Source organism: Bos mutus, chromosome 28 (genome assembly GCF_027580195.1).
Source record: "Bos mutus isolate GX-2022 chromosome 28, NWIPB_WYAK_1.1, whole genome shotgun sequence".
Lineage (NCBI taxonomy): Eukaryota > Metazoa > Chordata > Mammalia > Artiodactyla > Bovidae > Bos > Bos mutus.
Genome location: NC_091644.1, coordinates 3,000,807 through 3,021,484, shown reverse-complemented (window position 1 = coordinate 3,021,484; position 20,678 = coordinate 3,000,807).

Sequence of the window (20,678 nt, the reverse complement as noted above, 5' to 3'; positions counted from 1 at the left end):
GTAGGAGACCCTGGTTCAATCCCTGGGTTGAACAGATTCCCCTGGAGAAGGAAATGGCAACCCACTCCAGTATTCTTGCCTGGAGAATCCCATGGGCAGACTACAGTCCATATGGTCGCCAAGAGTCAGGCAGGACTGAGTGACTAACGCTTTCACTTTCATCTTAGTTTTCGTTATCAAAGTCTTTTTCTTTCTCAATCCAAGGCATGGTTCCCTCTGTGACTGCATTAGGAGGCCGAATGCTGCTGAATGAAGTGAAATTAAAGTGCGATTGCAGGGAAGCATGAGGGACATTTCACTGAGGTAGTATTCACACAGACTACGTGAATCAGGACTCCATGCAAAGCAGCACCATAGTAATGATGCAGATAAAATTGCTCTGTCATGCAATGCTTATTTATTTTGTGCTTAAAGGTATAGAAAAGTAGAGAGAATAATGGAAATCATTTTCACATTCCTGCTTTCTAGAATTAATTAACATTTTTGCCATTTTTGCCTGAGATATGAATATGTACTTTTATATAAAATTGCATATAATGATATATGTACTTTAATAAAACATTATAGGGAAAGCCAGTTTTTGTTACTACCCTCAAACAATTTGCCTCCCTCCCTCCTTCTACCAACCTGAAGTTGGCTTCACATATTCCTGTGAATGTTTTGAGACTTAAACAGTACAATATTAGTTAGCGTTCTATTTCTTAACCCTGTGCCATTCTCCTTCTCTCTTGCACTCTCTCTCTCTCTCTCTCTATATATATATTACATACAGGCACACATATAGGTGCATAATCTGTCTAGCCAAATTGATGCAGAATATTAATCAGTATATATACTGTACACTTTCATGCTATATTTAAGAAGGTTACTATATAAATTTCCTTCTGTATTTTTGTTTCAAAATTTCCCAGAAATAATTATTCTTTATGCAACTTGAATTTCTTAACACTAGGTATTGCAATTCTTTCCATGCACTATATATAAATTAAGTCTGTTCGTCGTAAGTGCTATGGTATTTTAACATATGAATATTACACAGTTTATTTTATTGACGGATGTTTAAGTACTATAATTTTTTTATTGTGCCCTGCTATAAAAAACATCCTTGACATGACTACTATTGTAAGATTTCTCTAACGTACTTACCAAATGTAGGATTGAAGGGTTGTCTTTGAAAGCACAGTCAAGTTTTTTAATTTACTAGACCAGATGTTCTCCATAGTGGATATTTCCTCTAGTAGATGGCAGACTTCCTTTTTGCTTACGATCCTAGCCAACTTTAGGTATGATAAAAAAGTAACTTGAAAGAATAATTGGCTTTCTTCTCACATGATTGAGATTTTCTTTCATGATTTTTTGTGAGTTGGCTTCTTCCTTTGTGAATTGCTTTTCATATCATATGACCAGCTTTCTCATGTGATATTTGAAAAATCTATATGTTGACTTCTGAAGTTGAAAGTTGAGTTCTTTGTATGTTTTTGATAATATCTGTTATGTATGCTGTAAATGCCTTCTCCAAATACATTTTGAACTTTGTTATGATGTCTCTGTTATACAGGTTTTTTTGTTTGTTTGTTTTATCAGTGTGTGTGTTCAGCTTTCCTTCCTTATAGGAAGCAAAAATATTCTACATATTCTTCTAAGAGTTTCATAAAGTGTTTTTATGTTTTGTTGTCATAGAAAACAAAGTTTCTGCATTGTGTTTTGGAGTAATCTTTTAGAATTTAAGTGATTTTTAAAAGGAAAAATGATTTTACATACTCTTTTAATTGTGCAAGCACCTACTGTATTTTTTATATTGTTGAGGTATTCTTATCAATATAAGTGATTGTATAAAGAGCAGATTTATAATCACAAAATGTGTAAGAGTAAGCTCCCATGGAAAATAATTTACAATTCTATGTGGAGAGACACATTTTTCTTAACAAACATTTTGATACCCAATTTCTTATATTAAATATCTGCAATTGCAAAGACAGAAGTCAAGTCTTTGGCTTTTTAAAACAAACTTTATAATTTTAGGAAAGTGCTTTCCCTCTTTTAAGAAACAGGCTTAGGCAGAAGGTAAATTTTATGGTAATGAGTTACAATATATTTCATGGTAACTAGTATGTAAATAATCACTGATCTTATCTACTCAAACAAAGACTAATGGTTAATCCAAGGCTTTACATTCTCCAAAGTATTGTAGCCTCTCAAGGTTCTTAATACTCAAACTAGTGCTCTTTATTAAAATAAGTTTTAATTAATACTGAATTTAAAATATTGAAGTTTTGTTTTTTGTGTTTTTAATTCATTTCAAATTTATTTTTAATCTGTAGTATAAAATGCCTTCCCTGGTGGCTCAGATGGGAAAGAATCCGTCTGCAATTCAGGAGACCTGGGTTTAATCCCTGGGTGGGGAAGATCCCCTGGAGAAGGGAATGGCAACCCTCTTCAGTATTCTTGCCTGGAAAATTTGGTGGACAGAGGAGCCTGGCAGGCTACAGTCCATAGGGTCGGCAAAGAGTAGGACACGATTGAGCGACTGACACTTTCACACTTTCATTGTATAAAATAACATATTTTAACCTTTGATACAAAATAGGGTTTTAATTTCATTTTTATTATCATCATCATTACTAGTTGTATTAATGTATAAAGTCAGTTGTCTGTCTACCTCTGCTTTTTGTTTTTAATATTCCATTTCCCCAAAGATTCAAGTTTCCATTTAAATCTGAAAGTCACTTGACATTTGTTAAAAGCAGCAAGACAGATTTTATTGAATAAAATAGGGAATAAACTATTGCAGTAGGGGAGAGACACTAAACTCCAAATACAATGTGATGGTGGTGGTTTAGCCACTGAGTTATATCTGACTCTTGTGACCCCATAGACTGTAGCCCACCAGGCTCCTTTGTCTATGAGATTTTCCAGACAAGAATACTGGAGCAGGTTGTCATTTCCTTCTCCAAGGGGTCTTCCCAACCCAGGGATCGAACTCACGTCTCCTGCATTGGCAGGCATATTCTTTACCACTGAGCCACCTGCGAAGCTCCCAAATACAATAGGGACCACTAGAGATTTGAGACATGATAGCATGATGGGAGAGAAAGAAAAATTACCACGAAGGACTTTGTTAGGTGTCACAAGTGGGAAAGAAGGGGGACTTGATTTGATATTAATGGTGGAGGAGGAGGCAATTGATTGAACATCAAGGGTGAAGGAATCTTTGCATGACTATATATAAGGACATAGAAGAAATAAAGTTAAGTGAGATTGTAAGGTTGGGGCCATAATTCAGTAGAACTAAAAGTGGAAGTGTTAGTCCCTCAGTCCTGTCTGATTTTTTGTGACTCCATGGACTGTAGCCTGCCAGGCTCCTCTGTCTGTGGAATCAGTAGAACTGGTGCCCTTAGAAGAAGAGACACCAGAGTTCACTTTCTCCCTTTTTCTCTCCACAGATGCTGCAGAGGAAAGGCCATGCGAGTATGCATTAAGCAGGTGACCATCTGCAAGCCAGGAAGTCAACTCTCACCAGGAATAGAATCAACTGGCACCTTGATCTGGAACTTTTGATCTCCAGACCTGTAAGAAAATGAATCTGTTGTGTAAGTCACCAAGTATGGTATTTTGTTATGGCAGCCCTAATTCAATCTATTTTTTTTGTCAATTTATTGTGTTAATACCCCACTATTTTAATTAGGAGAAGGCAATGGCACCCCATATATTTCTTTGAAAGTCAAGATCATTCTCTTTCAGAATCATAGTACAATTTAAAGTTTTCAAAATTCACATCGGTGGTTATTATTATAATTTTCTATTTCCCTTGCTCAAATCTCACCAACAGGTCTAATAATGTACTTTATAGTCAAAGGTAGGGGCAGATTAAATAACTATTTTTCCAGTCCTGGGGTCATTCCAGGATTGCATACTGCATTTAGTTGTCATGTCCATATGGAATGGAAATGGAAAAAATAGTTTCTTAGTTTTTCCTTGACTTTCATGTGGTTTGCACTTTTAAAAATTCAAGCCATGTATTTAGAGGAATATCCTTCATTTTCATTTGGTTATTTCTTCTTGACTGGATTAAAATTATTACCCAGAAAACCACAATGTTGTGATCACTCATCTAGAGCCAGACATCCTGGAATGCAAAGCCAAGTGGGCCTTAGGAAGCATCACTACAAACAAAGTTAGTGGAGGTGATGGAATTCCAGTTGAGCTATTTCAAATCCTAAAAGATGATGCTGTGAAAATGCTGTACTCAATATGTCAGCACATTTGGAAAACTCAGCAGTGGCCACAGGACTGGAAAAGGTCACTTTTCATTCCAATCCCAAAGAAAGGCAATGCCAAAGAATGCTCAAACTACTGCACAATTGCACTCATCTCACATGCTAGCAAAGTAATGCTCAAAATCCTCCAAGCCATGCTTCAACAGTATGTGAACCGTGAACTTCCAGATGTTCAAGCTGGGTTTAGAAAAGGCAGAGGAACCAGAGATCAAATTGCCAACATCTGTCATATCATCAAAAAAGCAAGATAGTTCCAGAAAAACATCTACTTTTGCTTTATTGACTATGCCAAAGCCTTTGTGTGGATCACAGCAAACTGTGGAAAGTTCTTAAAGAGATGGGAATACCAGATCACTTGACCTGCCTCCTGAGAAATCTGTATGCAGGTCAAGAAGCAATAGTTAGAATTGATTATGAAACAACAGACTGGTTCCACACTGGGAAAGGAATACATTAAGGTTACATAATGTCATCCTGTTTATTTAACTTATATGCAGAGTGCATCATGCAAAATGCCAGGCTGTATGAAGCACAAGCTGGAATCAAGATTTTCGGGAGGAATATCAATAACCTCAGATACGTGGATGACACCACCTTTATGTTACAAAGTGAAGAGGGACTAAAGAGCCTCTTGACGAAAGTGAAAGAGGAGAGTGAAAATTTGGCTTAAAACTGAACATTCAGAAAACTAAGATCATGGCATCCAGCCCCTTCACTTCATGGCAAATAGATGGGGAAACAATGGAAACAGTGAGGGATTTTATTTTGGCGGGCTCCAAAATCACATGCAGCCATGAAGTAAAAGACCCTTGCTCCTTGGAAGAAAAGCTATGACCAACCTAGACAGCATATTAAAAAGAAGAGACATTACTTTGCCAACAAAGGTCTGCAGAGTAAAAACTATGGTTTTTCTAGTAGTCATGTATGGATGTGAGAGTTGGAATATAAAAATGCTGAGCACCGAAGAACTGATGCTTTTGAACTGTAGTGTTGGAGAAGACTCCTGAGAGTCCCTTGGAATGCAAGGAGATCAAACCAGTCAATCCTAAAGGAAATCAGTCCTGAATATTCATTGGAAGGACTGATGTTGAAGCTGAAACTCCAAAACTTTGGCCACCTGTTGCAAAGAACTGACTCACTAGAAAAGACCCTGATGCTGGGAAAGATTGAAGGCAAGAGGAGAAGGGGATGACAGAGGATGAGATGGTTGGATGGCATCACCGGCTCAATGGACATGAGTCTGAGCAAACTTTGGGAGTTGGTGATGGACAGGGAAGCCTGGCATACTGCAGTCCATGGGGCTGTAAAGAGTCGGACACAACTGAGTGAGTGAATTGAACTGAACGGAGATAAAAATTACACATTTTGGGTAGAAATTTTATAGCAGTGATGTAATAAATATACTTTTCATTGTGTTACACCAGTGAGAACCTACTGTTATCTTGTCCCATTACTGATAATAACTTTGATACTTGGTTAATGTGTGTGTTTTCCAGATTTCTCAATTAAGATTATTATTTTTTCCATTTGTAATTAATATACTTTGAAACTATGTAAATGTTTAAATTCTCATCATACTTTTACCCATAGGTTTTAGAATCTATTCATGATTCACTAAATTATATAATTGTTATCAAGTGGCAATTTTCTAATTTCATTCAGATCAGATCAGTTGCTCAGTCGTGTCCGACTCTTTGTGACCCCGTGAATCACAGCATGTCAGGCCTCTCTGTCCATCACCAACTCCCAGAGTTCACTGAGACTCACCTCCATCGAGTCAGTGATGCCATCCAGCCATCTCATCCTCTGTCATCCCCTTCTCCTCCTGCCCTCAATCCCTCCCAGCATCAGAGTCTTTTCCAATGAGTCAACTCTTCACATGAGGTGGCCAAAGTACTGGAGTTTCAGCTTTAGCATCATTCTCTCCAAAGAAATCCCAGGGCTGATCTCCTTCAGAATGGACTGGTTGGATCTCCTTGCAGTCCAAGGGACTCTCAAGAGTCTTCTCCAACACCACAGTTCAAAAGCATCAATTCTTTGGCATTCAGCCTTCACAGTCCAACTCTCACATCCATACATGACCACAGGAAAAGCCATAGCCTTGACTAGACGAACCTTTGTTGGCAAAGTAATGTCTCTGCTTTTGAACATGCTATCTAGGTTGGTCATAACTTTCCTTCCAAGGAGTAAGCGTCTTTTAATTTCATGGCTTCAGTCACCATCTGCAGTGATTGTGGAGCCCAGAAAAATAAAGTCTGACACTGTTTCCACTGTTTCCCCATCTATTTCGTATGAAGTGATGGTACCAGATGCCATGATCTTCGTTTTCTGAATGTTGAGCTTTAAGCCAACTTTTTCACTCTCCACTTTCACTTTCATCAAGAGGCTTTTGAGTTCCTCTTCACTTTCTGCCATAAGGGTGGTGTCATCTGCATATCTGAGGTTTTTGATATTTCTCCCGGCAATCTTGATTCCAGTTTGTGTTTCTTCCAGTCTAATTTCATTATTTCTTCTTTATTTATTAATTCACATTCTAGTGAAAAAATAGATTTTCCTTCCATCTAACTTGTTTATGTAGTTATTTTTAAAATACAAAATGTTTGCATTCGTTTGCATTTCCACAGAGTCCTAGATTTTTATTTTACCCAATAAGTAATAATCTGTAACTACTATTTTGATAATCATTTTCCCTAATTTGGCCAGTGGGCACACCTTCTTCAGGCTTCTGTGTGGTGTTGACATACCCAACTATTGTTTGAGCATTTCCTTACTTTCTGGCACAAAAAGGTATTTCAGATTCATTTGAACTTTTCCAGCCCAATCTGAAGTCAGTGATGTCTAAGGATCACAGGATCCTTGTATAGAAGAATGGCATTTGGAAACTAAGAAGTGCGTGCTGTCTGTATTCATCATTACTAGGCTGTCCTCACTGCTCAGTCCTTTCTCACAGATGCAACCAGGAAATGCACAGACCCACGCACAAACACACTTATTTCCGTACTTATGAGTCATCTATGATGAAACTCTAAATTTTTACTGATACTTCCATTTCTAATACAAAACTACAGGGTTCATTTTCATTTTCTATCTTTCTATATTTATAAGCAACTTCTTTCCTCTCATTCTGGTTGATTTCCTATTCAAGGTTGATGTCCTTTAGGAAATTTCCTTTAGGAAATCTGGTTTGATTTCTTTGCTGCCCAAGGGACTCTCAAGAGTCTTTTTCAGCACCACAGTTCAAAAGCATCAATTCTTTGGTGCTCAGCCTTCTTTATGGTCCAACTCTCACATCCTTACACGACTACTGGAAAAACCGTAACTTTGACTATATGGACCTTTGTAAGCAAAGTGATATCTCTGCTTTTTAATATGTGCCATCTAGGTTTGTCATAGCTTTTCATCCAAGGAGCAAGGGTCTTTTAATTTCATGGCTGCAGTCACTGTCAGCAGTGATTTTCAGTTCGGTTCAGTCGCTCAGTCATGTCCAACTCTTTGCGACCCCATGAACTGCAGCATGCCAGGCCTCCCTATCCATCACCAACTGCTGGAGTCTATCCAAACCTATGTCCATTGAGTCAGTGATGCCATCCAACCATCTCATCTTCTGTTGTCCCCTTTTCCTCCTGCCCTCAATCTTTCCCAGCATCAGGGTCTTGGAGCCCCCAAAATAAAATGTTTCAATTTTCCCCCATCTATTTGCCATGAAATGATGGGAGGTCTCTGAGTCTCCCTATTGTTTTCCTGTCCCTTTTCTCTGTTGTTTAGATTAGAAAATTTCTCTTAATCTGTCTTCAGGTTCACTGACTCTTTTCTTCTGGTATTTCCGTTTTTATATTGAGCCATTATGAGGAATTTTAAAATTTATATTATGGTTCTCAAAGTTGACTCTTTTTTATAGCTATTAATTCTTTGTTGAGAAGTTCTATCTTTCCATTCTATCCAAGAGTACTTGTCCTTACATCTTGCAATATGGTTATGGAAGCTTCTTTAAAGTCTGCCTCACATTCTAACATTTATGAGATTTCATACTTTGCATCTGATGAATGTTAGGTTTTGCTTGTTCTTTTTGTGATGAATAATTTTGAATTATGTCCTGGACATTTTTAATAATATGCTATGAGATCCTATGTCCTTTAAAAATCTGGAGAATGTTGATTTTTGTTTTGCTTTAGCAGATTGTCAGTATAGAGTAGAGTGTCCTGAGCCCTATCCTACCAGGATCGGAGGAGTGGAGGGGTACTGAGGTTAAACTGGTGCCTGGGATTGGTTAGTGAGGGAAGCCAGGACAGCCCCATCCCATATATTAATCCCATATATTAATAACTCTCCAAGAGCTGAGCTGTTCTCTCACTGTGCTGACTGAATTGATTCAGAAAGAGAAGACCTGACTAGAGAAGCTAGAGTTAGGGTCCTGTAGTCTAGGCATGCATCCCAGAATTGGAAACCCCTAGTCCACAGTCTACTATCAGGGATGTTGGGATGGGCACGTTGAGCCCCTTTTGTGCAAATGTTCACCAAGCCTTTTCTGCATCAGCTTGCTTGATTTCTTCCCATGTTTGCTTGCCTTCCCCACCTCTGCCTTCAATACACACACACACACACACACACACACACACACACACTCTGCTTGCCTTCCTGTTGCCTGCCACATCATCACTACATTAGCCTTATCTTCTCTGATTGGATTTTCTGAAATAGATTATAAATTCTTTTAACAGTTAAGAACAAATTTTCACCTTCTTTGTCATGATTTTTGTCTATTTCATCTGTGTAGCACTATCTGCCCATAAAACAAAGACTTTAAAATTATATTCTGCATGCTCTTGCAGCAAATATTTTTCAAATCAACCTTTTAAGGGTAAAGATTACATAAAATAAGGCACTTATTTGAAGTACAAAGTTTGGCAAGTTTTGACAAATGTGTACACTCTAGAACCCACCAGTTTAATTAAGTTATACCCATTTCCATCATTCCAAAACAAAGACCAGTGTCATCTGTGGTGGCCTTGAAGGGAAGGAGGCTGAAGGAGACTCATGACCTGTGCTGTTTGATCTTCCCTCACCCCTTAGCAGCTGCCTGGTGGCAGCCATCCTGACACCTCCCACCGTCTCTCCTACTGGGCCCTGGTAAGAGCCAAGTCCTTTGGGTCCCTCAAGGAGTTCTGAGTTGCTCCAGATCCCTGGCTTTGAGTGTCTCAAGGGGGAAAGGGCTGGCTGATGCAGACAGAGGACCAAAGATGGTGTGCAGGGTCTAATGCTAGGGAGCCTGCTGACTCTGTGCCTAGCCCCAGCCTCTTCTACTTCTGACCACCCCTTCTCTCCTCCCACCTCAACCCTCTCCTTCATGCCTTCCTTCTTTAGAATGGGGCCAACTGTGCCTCTGTGTGTGGATCCTCCTCCCTTGGTCTTCTAGACCCTCCTCCAGCCTCCCACCACACCTCAGCTTCACCATCAAGCCCGTCTCTGCTTTCCCAGTCACTCACACCTTCGCAGCCAGCATGTCTGGCTTGTCCAGCCCTCCTGCTTTGGACTTCGGTACAGCCGACATGCTGTGCTGTGAGGTGCTTAGTTGCTCAGTCATGCCTGACTCTTTGTGACCTCATGGACTGTAGCCTGCCTGGCTCCTCTGTCCATGGGGATTCTGCAGACGAATACTGGAGTGGGTTGCTATGCCCTCTTCTAGGGGATCTTCCCAACTTAGGGATTTAACCCAGGTCTCCCGCATTGCAGGTGGATTCTTTACCGTTTAAGTGACCCTGGTAGTTTTACACTAGTCGTAAAGAACCCATCTGCCAATGCAGGAGACATAAGAGACGTGAGTTCGATCCCTGGGTTGGGAAGATCCTCTGGAGAAAGGCACGGAAACCCACTCCAGTATTCTTGCTTGGGGAATCTCATGGACAGAGGACCCAGGCAGGCTACAGTCCATAGGGTCACAGAGTCAGACACTACTGAAGTCGCTTAGCACTTAACTGACGTGAACACCACTGAGCCCTCCAGACTTTCATCTTCAGAGCTTCCTCAGCTTGGAGGCGAGTTCCCTCCTATTTGTCCAGGCCCACTGCACTGTGGAGAGGTATCCGCAGCCTCCCTGCATTTGCGATCAGCAGCCCCATCGTACTGTTGGCCCACGCTGGGGGCCCCTGATGGGCCCCAGCAGGAGTCCCTCTTCTCAGTGCCTCTGTAGCCACAGAGTTCTTCATCACCGCGTCCCCAGCTGCCTCCACTCCATAGCCACACCTCTGCGAACAAGCCTGCCCTTAACTCTGATGAAATTGATACGGATACCACTCCCTGTCCCATGGCTGCCACCTCCAGGTGTCTCCCCCTGGCTCCAGTGAGAACTTTCCACTGGCCATGGAATTTCTTGTTCTGAGAATGTGCTGCCCAGTGGCTGCACCTCTTCAGTGCTAGGCTTCACCATCTGTCTGCCCAGTGAGTCAGTGACCTAAATACAAATTTCAAACTTTTCCTTTGACCCAGGAGAGGGTCCCACATTTAGGTGTCCTGACGGGCCTCACCCTGAAGCCACCAACTGTGACAACTCTCCTTTTTGGAATCTCAGCAGCCTCAGCATGAGCTCCAGACTTAACCTCTCTTGCAGCCCAGCCACACACTAGTAGCACAGATTTGTCAGTCTCTTGACTTCCCTGTGTTCCCCTCTGGCATCCCTGTCAATACCCAGCTGGCCTTTTGTGACGCTTCAAGTGTTTTCCTCACTGGTGCAGCCACTACTTCTGGCTTTGAGGCTGCTATCAAAATACCCAGTACTGAGGGCAGGAGCTAACCTTTAGCCTACACCCATTTTCTGCCATGGGATCTGTAATTCCTGTGAGTGGCAACAGCTCTGGAGTCAGTGTGGCTGCCTGGGGTCCCTGTGCCATGTCTGGAGCGCTTAGCTTGACCCAGGACTGAGAGGGACACCCTGCACCACTGCTCATGTTGGGGAAGGCGTGGCCTTAGTGTCAGGCCCTGCAGTGACTGCAGTTGGAGAGGCCAGCTCTGTGGAAAGAAAACCTGTCTCAGGACACACTTTCCTTCCTGCCTATGGTCAGAGCGCTTGGGGCTCCCTTCTCATCTCTCCATGACTCTTCAGAGCATACCTGATACCAGTGGAGGAGACAATACCACTGAAAAGAAACAAGTTCAGGGAGATCGTTCTTTTCCTTCTTGGTCAGAGCACACTTCTAGTCAGAGGGGTGGACTCCATATTGGTATTTGGAGATACTTCTCTTTTGCCTTTTGTCAAAAGACCTGAGGCCTCCCTCAGCATTGCACATCTGATGCATTCAGAGGGCCTGGCACCATAACTATGCTTGGAGCCATTATTCTTCTTGCCTAAAGTCAGAGCCCCTGGGGCCTACCTGTCCAGATAACAAGTGTTGCAATAGAAGGGGAGAGTACCATACCTGTGTTTGGAGTTGCTTTTAGTCCCCACTTCATTCATAGTACCTGAGCTCACCTGTCCAGAGTATTCGTGGAGCAGTGGGAATTGGCTGTATCATATCTCTGATTGGAGTCCACTATGCTCCTGCCTTCTTCCATCAGAACACTCAGGACCCACTTTTTCGAAGCACAGGGGGTGCATAAGGAGGGGCCAGCATTGTATCTGTGCCTGGAGACACCACTGTTCATACCAGTATTCAGAATACATGGGGAGCTATAGCCAGAGCTCATCTCCTTCAGTCTGAGGGGAAGATTCTCTGCAGTTTTAGTAAGACACTTCTAGTCTCGTCTTCTGTCCAAACACCAGAAACACGCCCAGCCAGAGAAAACTCCTTTGACTTTGGAGAAGCTAATACTGCTGAGAAAATACTTGTGTTTGGAAGTATTTTTGCCTCTATCTTTGGTCAAAGGAACTATCCCTCTGGTAAGCACGCAGCCAGCTGCAGCTACCCTTGCTTTGAAGCTATCCTTGTTACTTGCCCAGGGCTTTCAGTTCAGTTCAGTTCAGTTCAGTTGCTCAGTCCTGTCCAACTCTTTGCAACTCCATGAATCGCAGCACGCCAGGCCTCCCTGACCATCACCAACTCCCAGAGTTCACTCAGACTCACTTCCATTGAGTCAGTGATACCATTCAGCCATCTCATCCTCTGTCGTCCCCTTCTCCTCCTGCCCCCAATTCCTCCCAGCGTCAGAGTCTTTTCCAATGAGTCAACTCTTCGCATGAGGTGGCCAAAGTACTGGAGTTTCAGCTTTAGCATCATTCCTTCCAAAGAAATCCCAGGGCTGATCTCCTTCAGAATGGACTGGTTGGATCTCCTTGCAGTCCAAGGGACTCTCAAGAGTCTTACTGGAGAAAATGTTAGGCCTGTAGCCAGTTCATTTTCTTCTATTGTGATATCCAGGATCACATCCACTAAGCCAGAGAGGCTTCCTTTAGAAACTGGGCATTGAATGGATGCAGAGAAGAAGCAGAAAAAAAACTTATGGGAAACTTTGTAATGATTCAGTCAAAGATCTGATCATGAGTTTCCAGTTTGTAGGAACTGGCAGTGTCGATGGTGAGCAGACAAAATAAGCGGGGGTGGTGAAGTGGGTAACTGCGATGATACCAGGCCTGTTCTAGCTGGCTGGCTTGAATAGATGGATGTGAGTAATTTATGACCAATCTAGATAGCATATTGAAAAGCAGAGACATTACTTTGCCAACAAAGGTCTGTCTAGTCAAGGCTATGGTTTTTCCAGTGGTCATGTATGGATATGAGAGTTGGAATGTGAAGAAAGCTGAGCACCGAAGAATTGATGCTTTTGAACTGTGGTGTTGGAGAAGACTCTTGAGAGTCCCTTGGACTGCAAGGAGATCCAACTAGTCCATTCTGAAGGAGATCAGCCCTGGAATTTCTTTGGAAGGACTGATGTTAAAGCTGAAACTCCAGTACTTTGGCCACCTCATGCAAAGAGTTGATTCATTGGAAAAGACTCTCTGATGCTGGAAGGGATTGGGGGCAGGAGGAGAAGGGGACGACAGAGGATGAGATGGCTGGATGGCATCACTGACTCGATGGACGTGAGTCTGAGTGAACTCCAGGAGTTGGTGATGGACAAGGAGGCCTGGCGTGCTGCGATTCATGGGGTCGCAGAGTCGGATGCGACTGAGTGACTGAACTGAACTGAACTGAACTGTTTTAACAAAAATATAATCAGTTTATTTTTTTTTTTTTGTTGTGCTGTGTGGCATATGAAATCTTAGTTCCCTGACTAAGGATCGAACTCATACCCTCTGCACTGGACTACTGGAGAAGTCTTCAGTTTAATTTTTAGTAATATGAGATGCTTGTGGGAGATTTAGGTAATATCAAGTTCATTTGCTCATCTACTTATCAATTTCCTATATGTGTTTTGCCTCTGGGATGTGCTTAGGGCTCTTAGGTAGTAGTGTGAGTTATGAAAAAGACTAAATCCCTGCCTTTGTGGAGCCTGCATTATACTAGAGGGGAGGAAATAAACAGCAAATATAATTGGTAAATTACCTGGTAGGTTATCAGCAACAAGTGCTATGGAGGATAGGCTGTTTGTGTCACAGGCCTTGACCCTGGCATAAGGGCCCACCCAGTCTGGCTCAGAGGGCAGACATTGCTGGCTCCCATTGGTTTTTCTAGATCTGTAAGAAAGCTGCCAGTGATGTTTAAGTGTTATCAATGAACTGTTTGGAAGTGAAGGCAGGCCATCAGGTGAACAGAGGGGAATCAGAAAAGGGCTGATGCTGAACCTGAAGCTACAATACTTTGGTCACCTGATGTGAAGAGCTGATTCATTGGAAAAGACCTCAGTGCTGGGAAAGATTGAAGGCAAATGGAGACACAGGTGACAGAAGATGAGATGGTTGGGCGGCATCACCAACTCAATGGACATGAGTTTGAGCAAACTCTGGGAGATGGAGAAGGACAGGAAAGCCTGGTGTGCTGCAGTCCGTGGGGTTGAAGAAACAGACACAACTGAGCAATTTGGACAACAAGGCAGTCCAGACCCAACCCCCTTAGCCTTTGACTGGTTTCTTGTGCTAGAGTGTCATGGGGGTTTGCAACGTCTGAGACTGTGTGGAATCACATGAGAGAGTGGCCAGGGACCTAGGGGCTAGATGTGTCAGAATATAAAGAAAATTCTCATGGATATATGTATCCACCTACCCTGGGTAATCAAAAATTCAAAGCTTTTAGGTAAAAATCATTCTTATTCTGTTGAGCTTTCCTAGCCCTAACTGTGCAGAGAAGCACACACAGCCCTCACAGGAAGTAGGATGTCTTGGTCGAGTCTGACGTTTCATGACATCTGTCCTGTACTGGAAAGGAGAGGAGACACATATTACAACATTCTGGACTGGGACTTCCCAGGTCCTCCAGTGGTTAAGACACCTGGCTTCCACTGCAGGGGGCATGGGTTCCATCCCTGGTTGGGGAACTGAAATCCCACATGCTGTGAGTTGTGGCCAAAAAATCCTGGACTCTTTTAAAATGGATCGTAAGGAGCAGGTTTGACTTAGTCGTAGAAATGCCCTGCGCAAAACTCAGAGATACCACACTGCCTCTCTCAGTCTCACCTTCCTTATCTGCACAATGTAAGAATACTCCCTGCCTTTCAAAGGGGGTAGATTGTGTGCAAATGATTTGGGAAATGTAAAATGCAAAAGGTAAAAAGTCAGAGAGTCTGAATTTGAATCGTGCCTCTGGCACTCGTGAGATCTTGGCAGAGTACTTAATCTCCGTGTAAAGTAGGACTAAAAATAGTGCCAAATTTATTTGTTTGTTGTGAGAATTTAGGTAATATTAGACATAAGGCACTTAGAGCACTTCCTGGCACATAAAAGGTGAAATACAGGCACTTGCCATTTCATTACAAAGTTAATAATTCATAGAAATTACTAACATAAGTTTTGTTAATATATAATCCCTTCAAAACTGGTATGATGATGCCATAGCTCGGAATCCTAGAAAAGATTTAATCATTAACTGGCTGAGAAGGTTTGTTGGGAAAATAAGTAGTTGATGTTTACCACTTTTTTTTCCCTATAATTACCAGCTATGTTAGGCTCACTGGAGAATATTAATATTAATGAGAGGCAGCAGAGAACTGAATATTATAGTTTGAAATGCTTCTCAGATGGTGAAACCCACCTCCGGCTGAAATTGTACATCAAGGATGAAGAAAACCTGCCCCCAAGTGCTCCTGAAACGGAACCCTGTGTGGTATCCTGAGGTGTTGAAGAGTGGAGCACCCACAGCATGGAAGCTGGGGCAGTGGCTTTATCGCTTCCTCTCCATGAAGGGCTTGTTAATGAAACTCCATGCTTTTGCTGAAAGGTCAAGTGCAAACAGACAGATCTGATAGAAAAGAGTGATTCCACATGAAAAGCCTAGAGAGAAATGTCTGCCACATCTCCCAGTGGTGGCCGGCAGCTGTCTCTGGTGTTGCAGTGACATGTGTCTTTGGACATTTCAGAGCTGAACTGCGTACTGGGCTCAGGAGGGGCCCTTCTGGCTGAGGGAATAGGATAGGTTAAAAGCAGAGAACACCTTTTGTTTCAGCTTTGTAAATGAACATGTGCTGTCCCCGTTCCATCTTTTCCTCAATGTTCAGTTCAGTTCAGTCACTCAGTTGTGTCCAACTCTTTGTGACCCCATGAACTGCAGCACACCAGGCCTCCCTGTACATCACCAACTCCCAGAGTTTACCCAAACTCATGTCCACTGAGTCGGTGATGCCATCCAACCATCTCATTCTCCGTCATCCCTTTCTCCTCCCACCCTTAATCTTTCCCAGCATCAGGGTATTTTCAAATGAGTCAGCTTTTGCATCAAGTGGCCAAAGTATTGGAGTTTCAGCTTCAACATCAGTCCTTCCAATGAACACCCAGGACTGATCTCCTTTAGGACGGACTGACTGGATCTCCTTATAGTCTAAGGGACTCTCAAAAGTCTTCTCAACACCACAGTTCAAAAGCATCAATTCTTTGGCGCTCAGCCTTCTTCACAGTTCAACTCTAACATCCATACATGACTACTGGAAAAACCATAGCCTTGACTAGATGGATCTTTGTTGACAAAGTAATGTCTCTGCTTTTTAATATGCTGTCTAGGTTGGTCATAGCTTTCTTTCCAAGGAGCAAGGGTCTTTTAATTTCATGGCTGCAGTCACCATCTGCAGTGATTTTGAAGCCCCAAAAATAAAGTCAGCCACTGTTTCCACTGTTTCCCCATCTATATGCCATAAGTAATGGGACCAGATGCCATGATCTTAGTTTTCTGAATGTTGAGCTTTAAGCCAACTTTTTCACTCTCCTCTTTCACTTTCATCAAGAGGCTCTTTAGTTCTTTCTCACTTTCTGCCATAAGGGTGGTGTCATCTGCATATCTGAGGTTTTTGATATTTCTCCCGGCAATCTTGATTCCAGCTTGTGCTTCATCCAGCCCAGCATTTCTCATGATGTACTCTGCATATAAGTTAAATAAGCAGAGTGACAGTATAGCCTTGACGTACTCCTTTTCCTATTTGGAACCAGTTTGTTGTTCCATGTTCAGTTCTAACTGTTGCTTCCTGACCTGCATACAGGTTTCTCAAGAGGCAGGTCAGGTGGTCTGGTATTCTGACCTCTTTCAGAATTTTCCATATTTTATTGTGATCCACACAGTCAAAGGCTTTGGCATAGTCAATGAAGAAGAAACAGATGTTTTTCTGGAACTCTTTTGCTTTTTCAGTGATCCAGCAGATGTTGGCAATTTGATCTCTGGTTCCTCTGCCTTTTCTAAAACCTGCTTGAATATCTGGAAGTTCATAGTTCACATATTGCTGAAACCTGGAGAATTTTGAGCATTACTTCACTAGCGTGTGAGATGAGTACAATTGTGCGGTAGTTTGAGCATTCTTTGGCATTGCCTTACTTTGGGATTGGAATGAAAACTGACCTTCTCCAGTCCTGTGGCCACTGCTGAGTTTTCCAAATTTGCTGACATATTGAGTGCAGCACTTTCACAGCATCATCTTTTAGGATTTGAAATAGCTGAACTGGAATTCCATCACCTCCACTAGCTTTGTTCGTAGTGATGCTTCCTAATGCCCACTTGACTTCACATTCCAGAATGTCTGGCTCTAGGTGAGTGATCACACCATGGTGATTATCTGGGTCATGAAGATCTTTTTTGTATAGTTCTTCTGTGTATTCTTGCCATCTCTTCTTAATATCTTCTGCTTCTGTTAGGTCCATACCATTTCTGTCCTTTATTAAGCCCATCTTTGCATGAAATGTTCCCTTATAGCTATAATTTTCTTGAAGAGATCTCTAGTCTTTCCCATTATATTGTTTTCCTCTTTCTTTGCATTGATCCCTGAGAAAGGCTTTCTTATCTCTCCTTGCTATTCTTTGGAACTCTGCATTCAAATGGGTATATCTTTCCTTTTCTCCTTTGCTTTTTGCTTCTCTTCTTTTCACAGCTATTTGTAAGGTCTCCTCAGCCATTTTGCTTTTTTCCTTTTTTTTTCTTGGGGATGATCTCAATCCCTGTCTCCTGTACAATGTCACACACCTCTGTCCATAGTTCATCAGTCACTCTACCAGATCTAGTCCCTTAAATCTATTTCTCACTCCCACTCTATAATCATAAGGGATTTGATTTAGGTCATACCCTAATGGTCTAGTCGTTTTCCCTACTTTCTTCAATTTAAGTCTGAATTTGGTAATAAGGAGTTCATGATCTGAGCCACAGTCGGCTCCCGGTCTTGTTTTTGTTGACTGTATAGAGCATCTCCATCTTTGGCTGCAAAGGATATCATCAATCTGATTTCGGTGTTGACCATCTGGTGATGTTCATGTGTAGAGTCTTCTCTTGTGTTTTTGGAATAGGGTGTTTGCTATGACCAGTGTGTTCTCTTGGCAAAACTCTATTAGCCTTTGCCCTGCTTCATTCCATACTCCAAGCCAAATTTGCCTGTTACTCCAGGTGTTTCTTGACTTCCTACTTTTGCATTCCAGTTCCCTATAATGAAAAGGACATCTTTTTTGGGTGTTAGTTCTAGAGGTCTTGTATGTCTTCATAGAACCATTCAATTTCAGCTTCTTCAGCGTTACTTGTCAGGGCATAGGCTTTAATTATCGTGATATTGTTTGGTTCACCTTTGAAACGAACAGAGATCATTCTGTTGTTTTTGAGATTGCATCCAAGTACTGCATTTCTGACTGTTTTGTTGACTATGATGGCTACTCCATTTCTTTTAAGGGATTTCTGCCCACAGTAGTAGATATAATGGTCATCTGAGTTAAATTCAGCCATTCCAGTCCATCTTAGTTCGCAGATTTCTAGAATGTCGATGTTCTCTCTTGCCATCTCTTGTTTGAACACTTCTAATTTGCCTTGATTCATGTACCTGACATTCCGGGTTTCTATGCAATATTGCTCTTTACAGCATCGGACCTTTCTTCTATCACCAGTCCCATCCACAACTGGGTGTTGTTTTTGCTTTGGTTTCGTCCCTTCCTTCTTTGTGGAATTATTTCTCCACTGATCTCCAGTAGCATATTGGGCACCTACTGACCTGGGGAGTTCATCTTTCAGTGTCCTATCTTTTTGCCTTTTCATACTGTTCATGGGTTTCTCAAGGCAGGAATACTGGAGTGGTTTGCCATTCCCTTCTCCAGTGGACCACATTCTGTCAGACCTCTCCACCATGACCTGTCTGTCCTGGGTGGCCCCACACGGCATGGCTTAGTTTCATTGAGTTAGACAAGCTGTGGTCCATGTGATCAGATTGGCTAGCTGTCTGTGATTGTGGTTTCAGTCTGTCCGCCCTCTGATGCCCTCTCTTAGTGCCTACTGTTTTACTTGGGTTTCAGGACCACTGATAAAATGAAGAAAGAATGTAAAAATGGGGGTGGTGGGGCGGGTGGTTCTTGGTGAGAGTGAGACGCAGTTCAGAGACCTTGGTGGGTGATATGATACAACTAGTTCTCTTGTGCCTCTCCTAGGAGTCCTTTCCACTTTCCTCTTCAGAACAAAGGATGGTGCTTACAAGTGGTGTCTCTGATGAATTGTATCATCAGACCCAGTTTGTTTGAATAGAGGGGCAATTCGGTGGCTAGTCTGCAAAGGCAGCCTTCCAATGAACCACACTGTTCAGTATCCATGCTCTCTGTACTCCCTCCTACTTTGTTGACTTGAAGCAAAGGAGATGGACCTCATAGGCAGAAGGTGCAGGGGTTAGGAAATTGAGGCACTACAGTAGAAGACCAAAGTGACAAAGAAAAGTATGAGATTGAAAGCACAGTTGTCACAGGAACCCAGAACAATGCACAAGTCAAGGCCTATCAGTTTAGGTGAATCACGTGAGTATGAGATTCTGCACCATGGTAGCCTTTCTGTGTATGTTTTAGAGTGTGTGTGTGTGCGTGCTAAATTGCTTCAGTCATATCTGACTCTTTTTGATGTTATGGACTGTAGCCTGCCAGACTCCTCTGTCCATAGGATTCTGCAGGCAGGAATACTGGAGTGGGTTGCCATGCCCTCCTTTGGGGATCTTCCCAACCCAGGGATCAAACTTGAGTCTCTTATGTCTCCTGCATTGGCAGGCGAGTTTTTTACTGCTAGCACCACCTGGGAAGTCCTTGAGGTTTTCAAAGTTCAGAAATTAACAGAAATGAAAAATGTGAAGCTACACCCTAAACCTACTGAGTCACATACTCTTGGAGTGGGGCTGACATTTAATTACACTTCAGGTGACTCTGATGCTCATTGAAGTTGAGGAACCAGTGGCTTAGGTATTCGTTATTCAAAGTGTGATCCACATAGCTTGTTAAAAATGCAGACTTAATCTTAATTAGAATCTGCCGGGAGCCAGCGTGAGGAACTCCGCCCATGGCAAAGGTCATGAGGAAGGAGGCTTGGCATACGCAAAGGCAGGATCGAGCCTCAGGAGTCCCCCTGGAAATTCTCGAGCATCTACCCCCAAAACCAGAGTCTGCCTACTTTACTGCTTTGTGCTCTCACCTACACCTCTAACTTTATGGGGGGCTTTCCCCCACCACCATCTCTCTCTCTAAAAAAGAGTTTACTTACAGCTCCAGTTAATAATGTTCCTGGGCGTGCCAAGGGTGTTTCAACCTACAAACTCCTTTGGAAGTCCTCTAGCCTGACTGAATAGGTTCTTCTGGCCACATGTGATTGTTCAGAGCCTCCCAACCGTGAGAGGCATGAGATGTTCTAAACTGTCTAAATACAGATTCCTTTGAGCAGTTAAAAGATTGATTAGAAATTGTATTGATGAAGGGTTTTTCACTTGTTGGGCCAATGTTTGCTGCTAAGTTTCCATATCCCTTACCTACTGTGTCCCTGGAAGTGTATTGATTAATATAATTGGTGTATAGGAATGAAAGTAGTAGTTTTAATGTTTGTAACCTTGGACCCTTGAGTTAAT